This window comes from Phyllobates terribilis, unplaced genomic scaffold (assembly GCF_046119375.1).
Source record: "Phyllobates terribilis strain yellow unplaced genomic scaffold, ASM4611937v1 Scaffold_95__1_contigs__length_6072419, whole genome shotgun sequence".
Classification (NCBI taxonomy): domain Eukaryota; kingdom Metazoa; phylum Chordata; class Amphibia; order Anura; family Dendrobatidae; genus Phyllobates; species Phyllobates terribilis.
Genome location: NW_027362855.1, coordinates 186912 through 208223, shown reverse-complemented (window position 1 = coordinate 208223; position 21312 = coordinate 186912).

Here is a 21312-nt window from a genome sequence, read left to right as displayed (position 1 = left end):
GGTCGCAGTAGCTTAACAAGATGGTTTAAATGCCCCATGGAAGAGACGTGCAGGTCGCAGAAGCTTAACAAGACGGTTTAAATGGCCCTTGGAAGAGCGGTGGAGGTCGCAGTAGCTTAACAAGACGGTTTAAATGCCCCTTGGAATAGAGGTGCAGGTCGCAGTAGCTTAACAAGACGGTTTAAATGCCCCTTGGAAAAGAGGTGGAGGTCGCAGTAGATTAATAAGATGGTTTAATTGCCCCTTGGAAGAGACATGCAGGTCGCAGTAGCTTAACAAGACGGTTTAAATGCCTCTTGGAAGAACGGTGGAGGTCGCAGTAGCTTAACAAGACGGTTTAAATGCCCCTTGGAAGAGAAGTGCAGGTCGCAGTAGCTTAACAAGAAGGTTTAAATGCCACTTGGAAGAGCGATGGAGGTCGCAGTAGCTTAACAAGACAGTTTAAATGCCCCTTAGAAGAGATGTGCAGGTTGCAGTAGCTTAACAAGACGGTCTAAATGCCCCTTGGAAGAGCGGTGGAGGTCGCAGTAGCTTAACAAGACTGTTTAAATGCCCCTTGGAAAAGTGGTGGAGGTTACAGTAGCTTAACAAGACGGTTTAAATGCCCCTTGGAAGAGACGTGCAAGTCGCAGTAGCTTAACAAGACGGTTTAAATGCCCCTTGGAAGAGACGTGTAGGTCGCAGTAGCTTAACAAGATGGTTTATATGCCCCTTGGAAGAGACGTGCAGGTCGCAGTAGCTTAACAAGACGGTTTAAATGCCCTTTGGAAGAGCGGTGGAGGTCGCATTAGCTTAACAAGACAATTTTAATGCCCTTTGGAAGAGACATGCAGGTCACAGTAGCTTAATAAGACGGTGTAAGTGCCCCTTGGAAGAGACGTGCAGGTCGCAGTAGCTTAGGAAGACGGTTTAAATGCCCCTTGGAAGAGACGTGCAGGTCGTAGTAGCTTAAAAAGACGGTTTAAATGCCACTTGGAAGAGAGGTGGAGGTCGCTGTAGCTTAACAAGACAGTTTAAATGCCTCTTGGAAGAGACGTGCGGGTCGCAGTAGCTTAATAAGACGGTTTGAATGCCCCTTGGAAGAGACGTGCAGGTCGCAGTAGCTTAACAAGATGGTTTAAATGCACCTTGGAAGAGGCTTGCAGGTCGCAGTAGCTTACCAAGACGGTTTAAATGGCACTTGGAACAGACGTGCTGGTCGCAGTAGCCTAACAAGACGGTTTAAATGACCCTTGGAAGAGCGGTGGAGGTCGCAGTAGCTTACCAAGACGGTTTAAATGCCCCTTGGAAGAGAAGTGCAGGTTGCAGTAGCTTAACAAGATGGTTTAAATGCCCCTTGGAAGAGACGTGCAGGTCGCAATAGCTTAACAAGACGGTTTAATTGCCCCTTGGAAGAGGCTTTCAGGTCGCAGTAGCTTACCAAGACGGTTTAAATGGCACTTGGAACAGACGTGCAGGTAGCAGTAGCCTAACAAGATGGTTTAAATGCCCCTTGGAAGAGTGGTGGAGGCCGCAGTAGCTTAACAAGACGGTTTAAATGCCCCTTGGAAGAGACATGCAGGACGCAGCAGCTTAACAAGCCTGTTTAAATGCCCCTTGGAAGAGACGTGCAGGTCGCAGTAGCTTAACAAGACGGTTTAAATGCCCCTTGGTATAGACATGCAGGTCGCAGTAGCTTACCAAGACAGTTTATTTGCCCCTTGGAAGAGTCGTGCAGGTTGCAGTAGCTTAACAAGACGGTTTAAATGCCCCTTGCAAGAGACGTGCAGGTCGCAGTAGCTTAACAAGAAGGTTTAAATGCCCCTTAGAAGAGGCCTGCAGGTCGCAGTAGCTTACCATGACGGTTTAAATGCCCCTTGGAAGAGAAGTGCAGGTCGCAGTAGCTTAACAAGATGGTTTAAATGCACTTTCGAAGAGCGGTGGAGGTTGCAGTAGCTTAACAAGACGGTTTAAATGCCCCTTGGAAAACACGTGCAGGTCACAGTAGTTTAACAAGAAGGTTTAAATGCCCCTTGGAAGAGACGTGCAGGTTGCAGTAGCTTAACAAGACGGTTTAAATAGCACTTGGAAGAGATATGCAGGTCGCAGTAGCTTAACAAGATGGTTTAAATGCCCCTTGGAAGAGCGGTGGAGGTCGCAGTAGCTTAACAAGACGGTTTAAATGCCCCTTGGAAGAGACATGCAGGTCGCAGTAGCTTAACAAGCCTGTTTAAATGCCCCTTGGAAGAGACTTGCAGGTCGCAGTAGCTTAACAAGACGGTTTAAATGCCTCTTGGTAGAGACATGCAGATCGCAGTAGCTTGCCAAGACGGTTTAAATGCCCCTTGGAAGAGACGTGCAGGTCGCAGAAGCTTAACAAGACGGTTTAAATGCCCCTTGGAAAAGACGTGCAGGTCGCAGTAGCTTAAGTAGACGGTTTAAATGCCCCTTACAAGAGACATGCAGGTAGCAGCAGCTTAACAAGATGGTTTAAATGCCCCTTAGAAGAGACATGCAGGTCGCAGTAGCTTAACAAGACGGTTTAAATGCCCCTTGGAAGAGACATGCAGGTCGCAGTAGCTTAACAAGACGGTTTAAATGCCCCTTACAAGAGACATGCAGGTCGCAGCAGCTTAACAAGAGGGTTTAAATGCCCCTTAGAATAGGCTTGCAGGTCGCAGTAGCTTACCAAAATGGTTTAAATGCCCCTTGGAAGAGAAGTGCAGGTCGCAGTAGCTTAACAAGAAGGTTTAAATGCCCCTTGGAAGAGCGGTGGAGGTCGCAGTAGCTTAACAAGACGGTTTAAATGCCCATTGGAAGAGACGTGCAGGTCGCTGTAGCTTAATAAGACTGTTTTAATGCCCCTTGGAAGAGACGTGCAGGTCCCAGTAGCTTAACAAGACGGTATAAATGCCCCATGGAAGAGCGGTGGAGGTCGCAGTAGCTTAACAAGACGGTTTAAATGCCCATTGGAAGAGACTTGCAGGTCGTAGTAGCTTAATAAGACTGTTTAAATGCCCCTTGGAAGAGACGTGCAGGTCGCAGTAACTTAACAAGACGGTTTAAATGCCCCTTGGAATAGACGTGCTGGTCGCAGTATCTTAAAAAGAAGGTTTAAATCTCCCTTGACAGAGCGGTGGAGGTCGAAGTAGCTTAACAAGACAGTTTAAATGCCGCTTGAAAGAGACGTGCAGGTCGCAGTAGCTTAACAAGACGGTTTAAATGCACCTTGGAAGTGCGGTGGAGGTCGCAGTAGCTTAAAAAGACGGTTTAAATGCCCTTTGGAACAGACATGCAGTACGCAGTAGCTTAGCAAAGCTTTTTAAATGCCCCTTGGAAGAGACGTGCAGGTCGCAGTAGCTTAACAAGACGGTTTATATGCACCTTGGAAAAGGGGTGGAGGTTACAGTAGCTTAACAAGAAGGTTTAAAGGCCCCTTGGAAGAGGCTTGCAGGTCGCAGTAGCTTACCAAGACGGTTTAAATGGCCCTTGGAAGAGACGTGCAGGTCGCACTAGCTTAACAAGACAGTTTAAATGCCCCTTGGAAGAGCTGTGGAGGTCGTAGTAGCTTAACAAGACGGTTTAAATGCCCCTTGGAGGAGACATGCAGGTCGCAGTAGCTTAACAAGCCTGTTTAAATGCCCCTTGGAAGAGACGTGCAGGTCGCAGTAGCTTAACAAAACGGTTTAAATGCCCCTTGGAAGAGACGTGCACGTAGCAGTAGTTTAACAAGACAGTTTAAAAGCCCCTTGGAAGAGACGTGCAGGTCGCAGTAGCTTAATAAGTCGGTTTAAATGCCCCTTGGTAGAAACGTGCAGGTCAAGGTAGCTTAACAAAACGGTTTAAATGCTACTTGGAAGAGACGTGCAGGTCGCAGTAGCTTAACAAGATGGTTTAAATGCCCCTTGGAAGAGCGGTGGAGGTCGCGGTAGCTTAACAAGACGGTTTAAATGCCCCTTGGAAGAGACGTGCAGGTCGCAGTAGCTTAAAAAGACGGTTGAAATGCCCCTTGGAAGTGCGGTGGAGGTCGAAGTAGCTTAATAAAACGGTTTAAATGCCCCTTGGAAGAGACATGCAGGTCGCACCAGCTTAACAAGACGATTTAAATGCCCCTTGGAAGAGACGTGCAGGTCGCAGTAGCTTAACAAGACGGTTTAAATGCCCCTTGGAAAAGTGGCGGAGGTTACAGAAGCTTAACAGGACTGTTTAAGGGCCCCTGGAAGAGACGTGCAAGTCGCAGTAGCTTAACAAGACGGCTTAAATGCGCCTTGGAAGAGCGGTGGAGGTCGCAGTAGCTTAACAAGACGGTTTAAATGACCCTTGGAAGAGACGTACAGGTCGCAGTACCTTAACAAGACGGTTTAAATGCCCCTTGGCAGAGCTGTGGAGGTCGCAGTAGCTTAACAAGACAGTTTAAATGCCCCTTGGAAGAGACATGCAGGTCGCAGTAGCTTAACAAGACGGTTTAAATGCCCCTTGGAAGAGACGTGCAGGTCACAGAAGCTTTCAAGACTGTTTAAATGCCCCTTGGAAGAGAAGTTCAGTTCGCAGTAGCTTAACAAGACGGTTTAAATGCCCCTTGGAAGAGACGTCCAGGTCGCAGTAGCTTAACAAGACGGTTTTAATGCCCCTTGGAAAAGTGGTGGAGGTTGCAGTAGCTTAACAAGACTGTTTAAATGCCCCTTGGAAGAGACGTGCAAGTCACAGTAGCTTAACAAGACGGCTTAAATGCCCCTTGGAAGAGACGTGCAGGTCGCAGTAGCTTAACAAGACGGTTTAAATGCCCCTTGGTAGAGACGTGCAGGTCACAGTAGTTAAACAAGACGGTTAAAATGCCCTTTGGAAGAGCGGTGGAGGTCCCAGTAGCTTTAAAAAACGGTTTAAATGCCCCTTGGAAGAGCGGTGGAGGTCGCAGTAGCTTAACAAGGCAGCTTAAATGCCCCTTGGAAGAGAAGTGAAGGTCGCAGTAGCTTAACACGACGGTTAAAATTCCCCTTGGAAGAGACGTGCAGGTCGCAAAAGCTTAACAAGACGGTTAAAATGCCCCTTGAAAGAGACGTGCAGTTCGCAGTAGCTTAACAAGACGGTTTAAATGCCCCTTGGAAGAGACGTGCAGGTTGCAGAAGCTTAAAAAGACGGTTTAAATGCCCCTTGGAAGAGACGTGCAGTTAACAGTAGCTTTACAAGACGGAATAAATGCCCCTTGGAAGAGCAGTGGAGGTCGCAGTAGTATAACAAGGCGGTTTAAATGCCCCTTGGTAGAGACGTGCAGGTCACAGTAGCTTAACAAGATGGTTAAAATGCCGTTTGGAAGAGCGGTGGAGGTCGCAGTAGCTTAACAAGATGGTTTAAATGCCCCTTGGAAGAGAAGTGTAGGTCGCAGTAGCTTAACAAGACGGTTTAAATGCCCCTTGGAAGAGACGAGCAGGTCGCTGTAGCTTAACAAGACGGTTTAAAGACCCTCTGGTAGAGTAGAGCAGGTCGCAGTAGCTTAACAATTCTGTTTAAATGCCCCTTGGTAGAGCGGTGGAGGTCGCAGTAGCTTAACAAGACGGTTTAAATGCCCGTTGGAAGAGACATGCAGGTCGCAGCAGCTTAACAAGATGGTTTAAATGCCCCTTGGAAGAGACGTGCAGGTCCCAGTAGCTTAACAAGACTGTTTAATTGCCCCTTGGAAGAGACATGCAGGTCGCAGTAGCTTAACAAGACGGTTTAAATGCCCCTTGAAAAAGTGGTGGAGGTTACAGTAGCTAAACAGGAAGGTTAAAATGCCCCTTGGAACAGACGTGCAAGTCGCAGTAGCTTAACAAGACGGTTTAAATGCCCCTTGGAAGAGACGTGCAGGTCGCAGTAGCTTAAGAAGACGGTTTAAATGCCCCTTGGAAGAGACATGCAGGTCGCAGTAGCTAAACAAGAAGGTTTAAATGCCCCTTGGAACAGACGTGCAAGTCGCAGTAGCTTAACAAGATGGTTTAAATGCACCTTGGAAGAGCGGTGGAGGTTGCAGTAGCTTAACAAGGCGGTTTAAATGCCCCTTGGAAAACACGTGCAGGTCACAGTAGTTTAACAAGAAGGTTTAAATGCCCCTTGGAAGAGACGTGCAGGTTGCAGTAGCTTAACAAGACGGTTTAAATAGCACTTGGAAGAGATATGCAGGTCGCAGTAGCTTAACAAGATGGTTTAAATGCCCCTTGGAAGAGCGGTGGAGGTCGCAGTAGCTTAACAAGACGGTTTAAATGCCCCTTGGAAGAGACATGCAGATCGCAGTAGCTTACCTAGACGGTTTAAATGCCCCTTGGAAGAGACGTGCAGGTCGCAGAAGCTTAACAAGATGGTTTAAATGCCCCTTGGAAGAGACGTGCAGGTTGCAGTAGCTTAACAAGACGGTTTAAATAGCACTTGGAAGAGATATGCAGGTCGCAGTAGCTTAACAAGATGGTTTAAATGCCCCTTGGAAGAGCGGTGGAGGTCGCAGTAGCTTAACAAGACGGTTTAAATGCCCCTTGGAAGAGACATGCAGGTCGCAGTAGCTTAACAAGCCTGTTTAAATGCCCCTTGGAAGAGACTTGCAGGTCGCAGTAGCTTAACAAGACGGTTTAAATGCCTCTTGGTAGAGACATGCAGATCGCAGTAGCTTGCCAAGACGGTTTAAATGCCCCTTGGAAGAGACGTGCAGGTCGCAGAAGCTTAACAAGACGGTTTAAATGCCCCTTGGAAAAGACGTGCAGGTCGCAGTAGCTTAAGAAGACGGTTTAAATGCCCCTTACAAGAGACATGCAGGTCGCAGCAGCTTAACAAGATGGTTTAAATGCCCCTTAGAAGAGACATGCAGGTCGCAGTAGCTTAACAAGACGGTTTAAATGCCCCTTGGAAGAGACATGCAGGTCGCAGTAGCTTAACAAGACGGTTTAAATGCCCCTTACAAGAGACATGCAGGTCGCAGCAGCTTAACAAGAGGGTTTAAATGCCCCTTAGAATAGGCTTGCAGGTCGCAGTAGCTTACCAAAATGGTTTAAATGCCCCTTGGAAGAGAAGTGCAGGTCGCAGTAGCTTAACAAGAAGGTTTAATTGCCCCTTGGAAGAGCGGTGGAGGTCGCAGTAGCTTAACAAGACGGTTTAAATGCCCATTGGAAGAGACGTGCAGGTCGCTGTAGCTTAATAATACTGTTTAAATGCCCCTTGGAAGAGTCGTGTAGGTCCCAGTAGCTTAACAAGACGGTATAAATGCCCCATGGAAGAGCGGTGGAGGTCGCAGTAGCTTAACAAGACGGTTTAAATGCCCATTGGAAGAGACTTGCAGGTCGTAGTAGCTTAATAAGACTGTTTAAGTGCCCCTTGGAAGAGACGTGCAGGTCGCAGTAACTTAACAAGACGGTTTAAATGCCCCTTGGAATAGACGTGCTGGTCGCAGTATCTTAAAAAGAAGGTTTAAATCTCCCTTGAAAGAGCGGTGGAGGTCGAAGTAGCTTAACAAGACAGTTTAAATGCCCCTTGAAAGAGACGTGCAGGTCGCAGTAGCTTAACAAGACGGTTTAAATGCACCTTGGAAGTGCGGTGGAGGTCGCAGTAGCTTAACAAGACTGTTTAAATGCCGCTTGGAAGAGACATGCATGTCGCAGCAGCTTAACAAGACAGTTTAAATGCCACTTGGAAGAGACGTGCAGGTCGCAGTAGCTTAAAAACACGGTTTAAATGCCCCTTGGAACAGACATGCAGGACGCAGTAGCTTAACAAAGCTTTTTAAATGCCCCTTGGAAGAGACGTGCAGGTCGCAGTAGCTTAACAAGACGGTTTATATGCACCTTGGAAAAGGGGTGGAGGTTACAGTAGCTTAACAAGAAGGTTTAAAGGCCCCTTGGAAGAGGCTTGCAGGTCGCAGTAGCTTACCAAGACGGTTTAAATGGCCCTTGGAAGAGACGTGCAGGTCGCACTAGCTTAACAAGACGGTTTAAATGCCCCTTGGAAGTGCTGTGGAGGTCGTAGTAGCTTAACAAGACGGTTTAAATGCCCCTTGGAGGAGACATGCAGGTCGCAGTAGCTTAACAAGCCTGTTTAAATGCCCCTTGGAAGAGACGTGCAGGTCGCAGTAGCTTAACAAAACGGTTTAAATGCCCCTTGGAAGAGACGTGCAGGTAGCAGTAGTTTAACAAGACAGTTTAAAAGCCCCTTGGAAGAGACGTGCAGGTCGCAGTAGCTTAATAAGTCGGTTTAAATGCCCCTTGGTAGAAACGTGCAGGTCAAGGTAGCTTAACAAGACGGTTTAAATGCTACTTGGAAGAGACGTGCAGGTCGCAGTAGCTTAATAAGACGGTTTAAATGCCCCTTGGAAGAGCGGTGGAGGTCGCGGTAGCTTAACAAGACGGTTTAAATGCCCCTTGGAAGAGACGTGCAGGTCGCAGTAGCTTAAAAAGACGGTTTAAATGCCCCTTGGAAGTGCGGTGGAGGTCGAAGTAGCTTAATAAAACGGTTTAAATGCCCCTTGGAAGAGACATGCAGGTCGCAGCAGCTTAACAAGACGATTTAAATGCCCCTTGGAAGAGACGTTCAGGTCGCAGTAGCTTAACAAGACGGTTTAAATGCCCCTTGGAAAAGTGGCGGAGGTTACAGAAGCTTAACAGGACTGTTTAAGGGCCCCTGGAAGAGACGTGCAAGTCGCAGTAGCTTAACAAGACGGCTTAAATGCGCCTTGGAAGAGACGTACAGGTCGCAGTACGTTAACAAGACGGTTTAAATGCCCCTTGGCAGAGCTGTGGAGGTCGCAGTAGCTTAACAAGACAGTTTAAATGCCCCTTGAAGAGACATGCAGGTCGCAGTAGCTTAACAAGACGGTTTAAATGCCCCTTGGAAGAGACGTGCAGGTCACAGAAGCTTTCAAGTCTGTTTAAATGCCCCTTGGAAGAGAAGTTCAGTTCGCAGTAGCTTAACAAGACGGTTTAAATGCCCCTTGGAAGAGACGTCCAGGTCGCAGTAGCTTAACAAGACGGTTTTAATGCCCCTTGGAAAAGTGGTGGAGGTTGCAGTAGCTTAACAAGACTGTTTAAATGCCCCTTGGAAGAGACGTGCAAGTCACAGTAGCTTAAAAAGACGGCTTGAATGCCCCTTGGAAGAGACGTGCAGGTCGCAGTAGCTTAACAAGACGGTTTAAATGCCCCTTGGTAGAAACGTGCAGGTCACAGTAGCTTAACAAGACGGTTAAAATCCCCTTTGGAAGAGCGGTGGAGGTCGCAGTAGCTTTAAAAAACGGTTTAAATGCCCCTTGGAAGAGCGGTGGAGGTCGCAGTAGCTTAACAAGGCAGCTTAAATGCCCCTTGGAAGAGACGTGAAGGTCGCAGTAGCTTAACACGACGGTTAAAATGCCCCTTGGAAGAGACGTGCAGGTCGCAAAAGCTTAACAAGACGGTTAAAATGCCCCTTGAAAGAGACGTGCAGTTCGCAGTAGCTTAACAAGACGGTTTAAATGCCCCTTGGAAGAGACGTGCAGGTTGCAGAAGCTTAAAAAGACGGTTTAAATGCCCCTTGGAAGAGACGTGCAGTTAACAGTAGCTTAACAAGACGGAATAAATGCCCCTTGGAAGAGCAGTGGAGGTCGCAGTAGTATAACAAGACGGTTTAAATGCCCCTTGGTAGAGACGTGCAGGTCACAGTAGCTTAACAAGATGGTTAAAATGCCGTTTGGAAGAGCGGTGGAGGTCGCAGTAGCTTAACAAGACGGTTTAAATGCCCCTTGGAAGAGAAGTGTAGGTCGCAGTAGCTTAACAAGACGGTTTAAATGCCCCTTGGAAGAGACGAGCAGGTCGCTGTAGCTTAACAAGACGGTTTAAAGACCCTCTGGTAGAGTAGAGCAGGTCGCAGTAGCTTAACAATACTGTTTAAATGCCCCTTGGTAGAGCGGTGGAGGTCGCAGTAGCTTAACAAGACGGTTTAAATGCCCGTTGGAAGAGACATGCAGGTCGCAGCAGCTTAACAAGATGGTTTAAATGCCCCTTGGAAGAGACGTGCAGGTCCCAGTAGCTTAACAAGACTGTTTAAATGCCCCTTGGAAGAGACATGCAGGTCGCAGTAGCTTAACAAGACGGTTTAAATGCCCCTTGAAAAAGTGGTGGAGGTTACAGTAGCTAAACAAGAAGGTTTAAATGCCCCTTGGAACAGACGTGCAAGTCGCAGTAGCTTAACAAGACGGTTTAAATGCCCCTTGGAAGAGACGTGCAGGTCGCAGTAGCTTAAGAAGACGGTTTAAATGCCCCTTGGAAGAGACATGCAGGTCGCAGTAGCTAAACAAGAAGGTTTAAATGCCCCTTGGAACAGACGTGCAAGTCGCAGTAGCTTAACAAGATGGTTTAAATGCACCTTGGAAGAGCGGTGGAGGTTGCAGTAGCTTAACAAGACGGTTTAAATGCCCCTTGGAAAACACGTGCAGGTCACAGTAGTTTAACAAGAAGGTTTAAATGCCCCTTGGAAGAGACGTGCAGGTTGCAGTAGCTTAACAAGACGGTTTAAATAGCACTTGGATGAGATATGCAGGTCGCAGTAGCTTAACAAGATGGTTTAAATGCCCCTTGGAAGAGCGGTGGAGGTCGCAGTAGCTTAACAAGACAGTTTAAATGCCCCTTGGAAGAGACATGCAGATCGCAGTAGCTTACCTAGACGGTTTAAATGCCCCTTGGAAGAGACGTGCAGGTCGCAGAAGCTTAACAAGATGGTTTAAATGCCCCTTGGAAGAGACGTGCAGGTCGCAGTAGCTTAACAAGACGGTTTAAATGCCCCTTACAAGAGACATGCAGGTCGCAGCAGCTTAACAAGATGGTTTAAATGCCCCTTAGAAGAGACATGCAGGTCGCAGTAGCTTAACAAGATGGTTTAAATGCCCCTTGGAAGAGACATGCAGGTCGCAGTAGCTTAACAAGACGGTTTAAATGCCCCTTACAAGAGACATGCAGGTCGCAGCAGCTTAACAAGAGGGTTTAAATGCCCCTTAGAAGAGGCTTGCAGGTCGCAGTAGCTTACCAAAATGGTTTAAATGCCCCTTGGAAGAGAAGTGCAGGTCGCAGTAGCTTAACAAGAAGGTTTAAATGCCCCTTGGAAGAGCGGTGGAGGTCGCAGTAGCTTAACAAGACGGTTTAAATAGCACTTGGAAGAGATATGCAGGTCGCAGTAGCTTAACAAGATGGTTTAAATGCCCCTTGGAAGAACGGTGGAGGTCGCAGTAGCTTAACAAGACGGTTTAAATGCCCATTGGAAGAGACGTGCAGGTCGCTGTAGCTTAATAAGACTGTTTAAATGCCCCTTGGAAGAGACGTGCAGGTCGCAGTAGCTTAACAAGACGGTTTAAATGCCCCATGGAAGAGAGGTGGAGGTCGCAGTAGCTTAACAAGACGGTTTAAATGCCCATTGGAAGAAACTTGCAGGTCGCAGTAGCTTAATAAGACGGTTTAAATGCCCCTTGGAAGAGACGTGCTGGTCGCAGTAACTTAACAAGACGGTTTAAATGCTCCTTGGAATAGACGTGCTGGTCGCAGTATCTTAAAAAGAAGGTTTAAATGCCCCTTGAAAGAGCGGTGGAGGTCGCAGTAGCTTAACAAGACAGTTTAAATGCCCCTTGAAAGAGACGTGCAAGTCGCAGTAGCTTAACAAGACGGTTTAAATGCACCTTGGAAGTGCGGTGGAGGTCGCAGTAGCTTAACAAGACTGTTTAAATGCCCCTTGGAAGAGACATGCAGGTCACAGCAGCTTAACAAGACAGTTTAAATGCCACTTGGAAGAGACGTGCAGGTCGCAGTAGCTTAAAAAGACGGTTTAAATGCCCCTTGGAACAGTCATGCAGGACGCAGTAGCTTAACAAAGCTTTTTAAATGCCCCTTGGAAGAGACGTGCAGCTCGCAGCAGCTTAACAAGACGGTTTAAATGCACCTTGGAAAAGGGGTGGAGGTTACAGTAGCTTAACAAGACGGTTTAAATGCCCCTTGGAAGAGACATGCAGGTCGCTGGAGCTTAACAAGCCTGTTTAAATGCCCCTTGGAAGAGACGTGCAGGTCGCAGTAGCTTAACAAGACGGTTTAAATGCCCCTTGGAAGAGACGTGCAGGTAGCAGTAGTTTAACAAGACAGTTTAAATGCCCCTTGGAAGAGACGTGCAGGTCGCAGTAGCTTAACAAGACGGTTTAAATGCCACTTGCAAGAGACGTACAGGTCGCAGTAGCTTAATAAGTCGGTTTAAATGCCCCTTGTTAGAAACGTGCAGGTCAAGGTAGCTTAACAAGACGGTTTAAATGCCACTTGGAAGAGACGTGCAGATCGCTGTAGCTTAACAAGAAGGTATAAATGCCCCTTGGAAGAGCGGTGGAGGTCGCAGTAGCTTAACAAGACGGTTTAAATGCAAATTGGAGGAGACGTGCAGGTCGCTGTAGCTAAATAAGACTGTTTAAATTCCCCTTGGAAGAGACGTGCAGGTCGCAGTAGCTTAACAAGACGGTTTAAATGCCCCATGGAAGAGCGGTGGAGGTCGCAGTAGCTTAACAAGACGGTTTAAATGCCCGTTGGAAGAGCGGTGGAGGTCGCAGTAGCTTAACAAGACGATTTAAATGCCCCTTGGAAGAGACGTGCAGGTCGCAGTAGCTTAAAAAGACGGTTTAAAAGCCCCTTGGAAGTGCGGTGGAGGTCGAAGTAGCTTAACAAAACTTTTTAAATGCCCCTTCGATGAGACATGCAGGTCGCAGCAGCTTAACAAGACGATTTAAATGCCCCTTGGAAGAGACATGCAGGTCGCAGTAGCTTAACAAAGCTCTTTAAATGGCCCTTGGAAGAGACGTGCAGGTCGTAGTAGCTTAACAAGACGGTTTAAATGCCCCTTGGAAAAGTGACGGAGGTTACAGTAGCTTAACAGGACGGTTTAAGGGCCCCTGGAAGAGACGTGCAAGTCGCAGTAGCTTAACAAGACAGCTTAAATGCGCCTTGGAAGAGCGGTGGAGGTCGCAGTAGCTTAACAAGACGGTTTAAATGACCCTTGGAAGAGACGTACAGGTCGCAGTACCTTAACAAGACGGTTTAAATGCCCCTTGGCAGAGCTGTGGAGGTCGCAGTAGCTTAACAAGACGGTTTAAATGCCCCTTGGAAGAGACGTGCAGGTCACAGAAGCTTAGCAATATGGTTTAAATGCCCCTAGGAAGAGAAGTTCAGTTCGCAGTAGCTTAACAAGACGGTTTAAATGCCTCTTGGAAAAGTGGTGGAGGTTGCAGTAGCTTAACAAGACTGTTTAAATGCCCCTTGGAAGAGACGTGCAAGTCACAGTAGCTTAACAAGACGGCTTAAATGCCCCTTGGAAGAGACGTGCAGGTCGCAGTAGCTTAACAAGCCGGTTTAAATGCCCCTTGGTAGAGACGTGCAGGTCACAGTAGCTTAAAAAACGGTTTAAATGCCCCTTGGAAGAGCGGTGGAGGTCGCAGTAGCTTAACAAGGCAGCTTAAATGCCCCTTGGAAGAGACGTGAAGGTCGCAGTATCTTAACACGACGGTTAAAATGCCCCTTGGAAGAGACGTGCAGGTCGCAAAAGCTTAACAAGACGGTTAAAATGCCCCTTGAAAGAGACGTGCAGTTCGCAGTAGCTTAACAAAACGGTTTAAATGCCCCTTGGAAGAGACGTGCAGGTTGCAGAAGCTTAAAAAGACGGTTTAAATGCCCCTTGGAAGAGACGTGCAGTTAACAGTAGCTTAACAAGACGGAATAAATGCCCCTTGGAAGAGCAGTGGAGTTCGCAGTAGCTTAACAAGACGGTTTAAATGCCCCTTGGTAGAGACGTGCAGGTCACAGTAGCTTAACAAGATGGTTAAAATGCCGTTTGGAAGAGCGGTGGGGGTCGCAGTAGCTTAACAAGACGGTTTAAATGCCCCTTGGAAGAGACGTGCAGGTCGCAGTAGCTTAACAAGACGGTTTAAATGCCCCTTGGAAGAGCCGTGGAGGTCGCAGTAGCTTAACAAGATGGTTTAAATGCCCCTTGGAAGAGACGAGCAGGTCGCTGTAGCTTAACAAGACGGTTTAAATACCCTCTGGTAGAGTAGAGCAGGTCGCAGTAGCTTAACAAGACTGTTTAAATGCCCCTTGGAAGAGACATGCAGGTCGCAGTAGCTTAACAAGACAGTTTAAATGCCCCTTGGAAAAGTGGTGGAGGTTACAGTACCTAAACAATAAGGTTTAAATGCCCCTTGGAACAGACGTGCAAGTCGCAGTAGCTTAACAAGACGGTTTAAATGCCCCTTGGAAGAGACGTGCAGGTCGCAGTAGCTTAAGAAGACGGTTTAAATGCCCCTTGGAAGAGACATGCAGGTCCCAGTAGCTTAACAAGACGGTTTAAATGCCCCTTGGAAGAGCGGTGGAGGTCGCAGTAGCTTAACAAGACAGCTTAAATGCCCCTTGGAAGAGACGTGCAGTACGCAGTAGCTTAACAAGACGGTTTAAATGCCCCAAGGAAGAGACCTGCAGGTCACAGTAGCTTAAAAAGGCGGATTAAATGCCCCTTGGAAGAGCAGTGGAGGTTGCAGTAGCTTAACAAGACGGTTTAAATGCCCTTTGGTAGAGACGTGCAGGTCACAGTAGCTTAACAAAACGGTTTAAATGCCGCTTGGAAGAGCGGTGGAGGTCGCAGTAGCTTAACAAGACAGTTTAAATGCCCCTTGGAAGAGAAGTGAAGGTCGCAGTAGCTTAACAAGACAGTTAAAATGCCCCTTGGAAGAGACTTGCAGGTCGCAGAAGCTTAACAAGACGGTTTAAATGCCCCTTGGAAGAGACGTGCAGTTCGCAGTAGCTTAACAAGATGGTTAAAATGCCCCTTGGAAGAGCAGTGGAGGTCGCAGTAGCTTAACAAGACGGTTTAAATGCCCCTTGGTAGAGACGTGCAGGACACAGAAGCTTAACAAGTTGGTTAAAATGCCCTTTGGAAGAGCGGTGGAGGTCGCAGTGGCTTAACAAGACAGTTTAAATGCCCCTTGGAAGAGACGTGCAGGTCGCAGTAGCTTAGCAAGACGGTTTAAATGCCCATTGGAAGAGCGGTGGAGGTCGCAGTAGCTTAGCAAGACGGTTTAAATGCCCCTTGGAAGAGACGTGCAGGTCGTAGTAGCTTAACAAGACGGTTTAAATGCCCCTTGGAAGAGAGGTGGAGGTCGCAGTAGCTTAACAAGACAGTTTAAATGCCCCTTGGAAGAGACGTGCGGGTCGCAGTAGCTTAATAAGACGGTTTAAATGCCCCTTGGAAGAGACGTGCAGGTCGCAGTAGCTTAACAAGATGGTTTAAACACCCTTTGGTAGAGTAATGCAGGTCGCAGTAGCTTAACACGACGGTTTAAATGCCCCTTTGAAAAGCGGTGGAGGTCGCAGTAGCTTAACAAGATGGTTTAAATGCCCCTTGGAAGACACGTGCAGGTCGCAGTAGCTTAACAAAACGGTTTAAATACCCCTTGCAAGAGACGTGCAGGTCACCGTAGCTTAACAAGACGGTTTAAATGCCCCTTGGAAGAGACGTGCAGGTCGCAGTAGCTTAACAAGACGGTTTAAATGCCCCTTGGAAGAGCGGTGGAGGTCGTAGTAGCTTAACAAAACGGATTAAATGCCCCTTGATAGAGACCTGCATATCGCAGCAGCTTAACAAGACTGTTTAAATGCCCCTTGGAAGAGACGCGCAGGTCGCAGTAGCTTAACAAGACAGTTTAAATGCCCCTTGGAAAAGCGGTGGAGGTCGCAGTAGATTAAAAAGATGGTTTAAATGCTCCTTGGAAGAGACGTGCAGGTCGCAGTAGCTTAACAAGAGGGTTTAAATGCCCCTTGGAAGAGCGGTGGAGGTCGCAGTAGCTTAACAAGACGGTTTAAATGCCCCTTGGAAGAGACGTGCAGGTCGCAGTAGCATAACCACCGGTTTAAATATTCTTTGGTAGAGTAGTGCAGGTCACAGTAGCTTAACAAGACGGTTTAAATGCCCCTTGGAAGAGCGGTGGAGGTCGCAGTAGCTTAACAAGACGGTTTAAATGCCCCTTGGAAGAGACGTGCAGTTCCCAGTAGCTTAACAAGATGGTTTAAATGCCCCTTGGAAGAGACATGCAGGTCGCAGTAGCTTAACAAGATGGTTTAAATGCCCCATGGAAGAGACGTGCAGGTCGCAGTAGCTTAACAAGACGGACTAAATGGCCCTTGGAAGAGCGGTGGAGGTCGAAGTAGCTTAACAAGACGGTTTAAATGCCCCTTGGAAGAGAAGTGCAGGTCGCAGTAGCTTAAGAAGAAGGTTTAAATGCCACTTGGAAGAGCGGTGGAGGTCGCAGTAGCTTAACAAGACGGTTTAATTGCCCCTTGGAAAAGTGGTGGAGGTTACAGTATCTTAACAAGACGGTTTAAATGCCCCTTGGAAGAGACTTGCAAGCAGCAGTAGCTTAACAAGACGGTTTAAATGCCCCTTGGAAGAGACGTGTAGGTAGCAGTAGCTTAACAAGATGGTTTATATGCCCCTTGGAAGAGACGTGCAGGTCGCAGTAGCTTAAAAAGACGGTTTCAATGCCCTTTGGAAGAGCGGTGGAGGTCGCATTAGCTTAACAAGACAATTTTAATGCCCTTTGGAAGAGACATGCAGGTCGCAGTAGCTTAATAAGACGGTTTAAATGACCCTTGGAAGAGACGTGCAGGTCGCAGTAGCTTAGGAAGACGGTTTAAATGCCCCTTGGAAGAGACGTGCAGGTCGTAGTAGCTTAACAAGACGGTTTAAATGCCCCTTGGAAGAGAGGATGAGGTCGCTGTAGCTTAACAAGACAGTTTAAATGCCTCTTGGAAGAGACGTGCGCGTCGCAGTAGCTTAATAAGACGGTTTGAATGCCCCTTGGAAGAGACGTGCAGGTCGCAGTAGCTTAACAAGATGGTTTAAATGCACCTTGGAAGAGGCTTGCAGGTCGCAGTAGCTTACCAAGACGGTTTAAATGCCCCTTGGAAGAGACGTCCAGGTCGCAGTAGCTTAACAAGACGGTTTAAATGCCCCTTGGAAAAGTGGTGGAGGTTGCAGTAGCTTAACAAGACTGTTTAAATGCCCCTTGGAAGAGACGTGCAAGTCACAGTAGCTTAACAAGACGGCTTAAATGCCCCTTGGAAGAGACGTGCAGGTCGCAGTAGCTTAACAAGACGGTTTAAATGCCCCTTGGTAGAGACGTGCAGGTCACAGTAGCTTAACAAGACGGTTAAAATGCCCTTTGGAAGAGCGGTGGAGGTCGCAGTAGCTTAAAAATCGGTTTAAATGCCCCTTGGAAGAGCGGTGGAGGTCGCAGTAGCTTAACAAGGCAGCTTAAATGCCCCTTGGAAGAGATGTGAAGGTCGCAGTAGCTTAACACGACGGTTAAAATGCCCCTTGGAAGAGACGTGCAGGTCGCAAAAGCTTAACAAGACCGTTAAAATGCCCCTTGAAATAGACGTGCAGTTAACAGTAGCTTAACAAGACGGATTTAATGCCCCTTGGAAGAGCAGTGGAGGTCGCAGTAGCTTAACAAGACGGTTTAAATGCCCCTTGGTTGAGACGTGCAGGTCACAGTAGCTTAACAAGATGGTTAAAATGCCGTTTGGAAGAGCGGTGGAGGTCGCAGTAGCTTAACAAGATGGTTTAAATGCCCCTTGGAAGAGACGTGCAGGTCGCAGTAGCTTAACAAGACGGTTTAAGTGCCCTTTGGAAGAGCCGTGGAGGCCGCAGTAGCTTAACAAGATGGTTTAAATGCCCCTTGGAAGAGACGTGCAGGTCGCTGTAGCTTAACAAGACGATTTAAATACCCTCTGGTAGAGTAGAGCAGGTCGCAGTAGCTTAACAAGACTGTTTAAATGCCCCTTGGTAGAGCGGTGGAGGTCGCAGTAGCTTAACAAGATGGTTTAAATGCCCGTTGGAAGAGACATGCAGGTCGCAGCAGCTTAACAAGACGGTTTAAATGCCCCTTGGAAGTGACGTACAGGTCCCAGTAGCTTAACAAGACGGTTTAAATGCCCCTTGGAAGAGAGGTGGAGGTCGCAGTAGCTTAACAAGACAGTTTAAATGCCCCTTGGAAGAGACGTGCGGGTCGCAGTAGCTTAATAAGACGGTTTAAATGCCCCTTGGAAGAGACGTGCAGGTCGCAGTAGCTTAACAAGATGGTTTAAACACCCTTTGGTAGAGTAATGCAGGTCGCAGTAGCTTAACACGACAGGTTAAATGCCCCTTGGAAAAGACGTGCAGGTCGCAGTAGCTTAACAAAACGGTTTAAATACCCCTTGCAAGAGACGTGCAGGTCGCCGTAGCTTAACAAGACGGTTTAAATGCCCCTTGGAAGAAACGTGCAGGTCGCAGTAGCTTTACAAGACGGTTTAAATGCCCCTTGGAAGAGACGTGCAGGTCGCAGTAGCTTAACAAGACAGTTTAAATGCCCCTTGGAAGAGCGGTGGAGTTCATAGTAGCTTAAAAAAACGGATTAAATGCCCTTTGATAGAGACCTGCAGATCGCAGCAGCTTAACAAGACTGTTTAAATGCCCCTTGGAAGAGACGTGCAGGTCGCAGTAGCTTAACAAAATGGTTTAAATACCCCTTGCAAGAGACGTGCAGGTCGCCGTAGCTTAACAAGACGGTTTAAATGCCCCTTGGAAGAAACGTGCAGGTCGCAGTAGCTTTACAAGACGGTTTAAATGCCCCTTGGAAGAGACGTGCAGGTCGCAGTAGCTTAACAAGATGGTTTAAATGCCCCTTGGAAGAGCGGTGGAGGTCGTAGTAGCTTAACAAAACGGATTAAATGCCCCTTGATAGAGACCTGCAGATCGCAGCAGCGTAACAAGACTGTTTAAATGCCCCTTGGAAGAGACGTGCAGGTCGTAGTAGATTAACAAGACTGTTTAAATGCCCGTTGGAAGAGACGTGCAGGTCGCAGTAGCTTAACAAGACAGTTTAAATGCCCCTTGGATAAGCGGTGGAGGTCGCAGTAGATTAACAAGATGGTTTAAATGCCCCTTGGAAGAGACATGCAGGTCGCAGTAGCTTAACAAGATGGTTTAAATGCCCCATGAAAGAGACGTGCAGGTCGCAGTAGCTTAACAAGACGGTTTAAATGGCCCTTGGAAGAGCGGTGGAGGTCGCAGTAGCTTACCAAGACGGTTTAAATGCCCCTTGGAAGAGAAGTGCAGGTCGCAGTAACTTAACAAGATGGTTTAAATGCCCCTTAGAAGAGCGGTGGAGGTCGCAGTAGCTTAACAAGACGGTTTAAATGTCCCTTGGAAACGACGTGCAGGTCGCAGTAGCTTAACAAGATGGTTTAAATGCCCCTTGGAAGAGCGGTGGAGGTCGCAGTAGCTTAACAAGACGGTTTAAATGCCCCTTGGAAGAGACATGCAGGTCGCAGCAGCTTAAAAAGCCTGTTTAAATGCCCCTTGGAAGAGACGTGCAGGTCGCAGTAGCTTAACAAGACGGTTTAAATGCCTCTTGGTAGAGACATGCAGTTCGCAGTAGCTTACCAAGACGGTTTAAATGCCCCTTGGAAGAGACGTGCAGGTCGCAGAAACTTAACAAGACGGTTTAAATGCCCCTTGGAAGAGACGTGCAGGTCGCAGTAGCTTAACAAGACGGTTTAAATGCCCCTTACAAGAGACATGCAGGTCGCAGCAGCTTAACAATATGGTTTAAATGCCCCTTAGAAGAGACATGCAGGTCGCAGTAGCTTAACAAGACGGTTTAAATGCCCCTTGAAAGAGACATGCAGGTCGCAGTAGCTTAATAAGACGGTTTAAATTCCCCTTACAAGAGACATGCAGGTCGCAGCAGCTTAACAAGAGGGTTTAAATGCCCGTTAGAAGAGGCTTGCAGGTCGCAGTAGCTTACAAAAATGGTTTAAATTCCCCTTGGAAGAGAAGTGCAGGTCGCAGTACCTTAACAAGAAGGTTTAAATGCCCCTTGGAAGAGCGGTGGAGGTCGCAGTAGCTTAACAAGACGGTTTAAATGCCCATTGGAAGAGACGTGCAGGTCGCTGTAGCTTAATAAGACTGTTTAAATGCCCCTTGGAAGAGACGTGCAGGTCGCATTAGCTTAACAATACGGTTTAAATGCCCCATGGAAGAGCGGTGGAGGTCGCAGTAGCTTAACAAGACGGTTTAAATGCCCATTGGAAGAGACTTGCAGGTCGCAGTAGCTTAATAAGACGGTTTAAATGCCCCTTGGAAGAGACGTGCAGGTCGCAGTAACTTAACAAGACGGTTTAAATGCTCCTTGGAATAGACGTGCTGGTCGCAGTATCTTAAAAAGAAGGTTTAAATGCCCCTTGAAAGAGCGGTGGAGGTCGCAGTAGCTTAACAAGACAGTTTAAATGCTCCTTGAAAGAGACGTGCAGGTCGCAGTAGCTTAACAAGACGGTTTAAATGCACCTTGGAAGTGCGGTGGAGGTCGCAGTAGCTTAACAAGATTGTTTAAATGCCCCTTGGAAGAGACATGCAGGTCGCAGCAGCTTAACAAGACAGTTTAAATGCCACTTGGAAGAGACCGGCAGGTCGCAGTAGCTTAAAAAGACGGTTTAAATGCCCCTTGGAACAAACATGCAGGACGCAGTAGCTTAACAAATCTTTTTAAATGCCCCTTGGAAGAGACGTGCAGGTCGCAGTAGCTTAACAAGATGGTTTAAATGCCCCTTCGAAAAGTGGTGGAGGTTACAGTAGCTTAACAAGAAGGTTTAAAGGCCCCTTGGAAGAGGCTTGCAGGTCGCAGTAGCTTACCAAGACGTTTAAATGGCCCTTGGAAGAGACGTGCAGGTCGCACTAGCTTAACAAGAAGGTTTAAATGCCCCTTGGAAGAGCGGTGGAGGTCGCAGTAGCTTAACAAGATGGTTTAAATGCCCCTTGGAAGAGACATGCAGGTCGCAGTAGCTTAACAAGCCTGTTTAAATGCCCCTTGAAAGAGACGTGCAGGTCGCAGTAGCTTAACAAGACGGTTTAAATGCCCCTTGGAAGAGACGTGCAGGTCGCAGTAGCTTAACAAGACAGTTTAAATGCCGCTTGCAAGAGACGTACAGGTCGCATTAGCTTAATAAGTCGGTTTAAATGACCCTTGGTAGAAATGTGCAGGTCACAGTAGCTTAACAAGACGGTTTAAATGCCACTTGGAAGAGACGTGCAGGTCGCAGTAGCTTAACAAGACGGTTTAAATGCCCCTTGGAAGAGCGGTGGAGGTCGCAGTAGCTTAACAAGACGGTTTAAATGCCCCTTGGAAGAGACGTGCAGGTCGCAGTAGCTTAAAAAGACGGTTTAAATGCCCCTTGGAAGTGCGGTGGAGGTCGAACTAGCTTAACAAGACGGTTTAAATGCCCCTTGGAAGAGACATGCAGG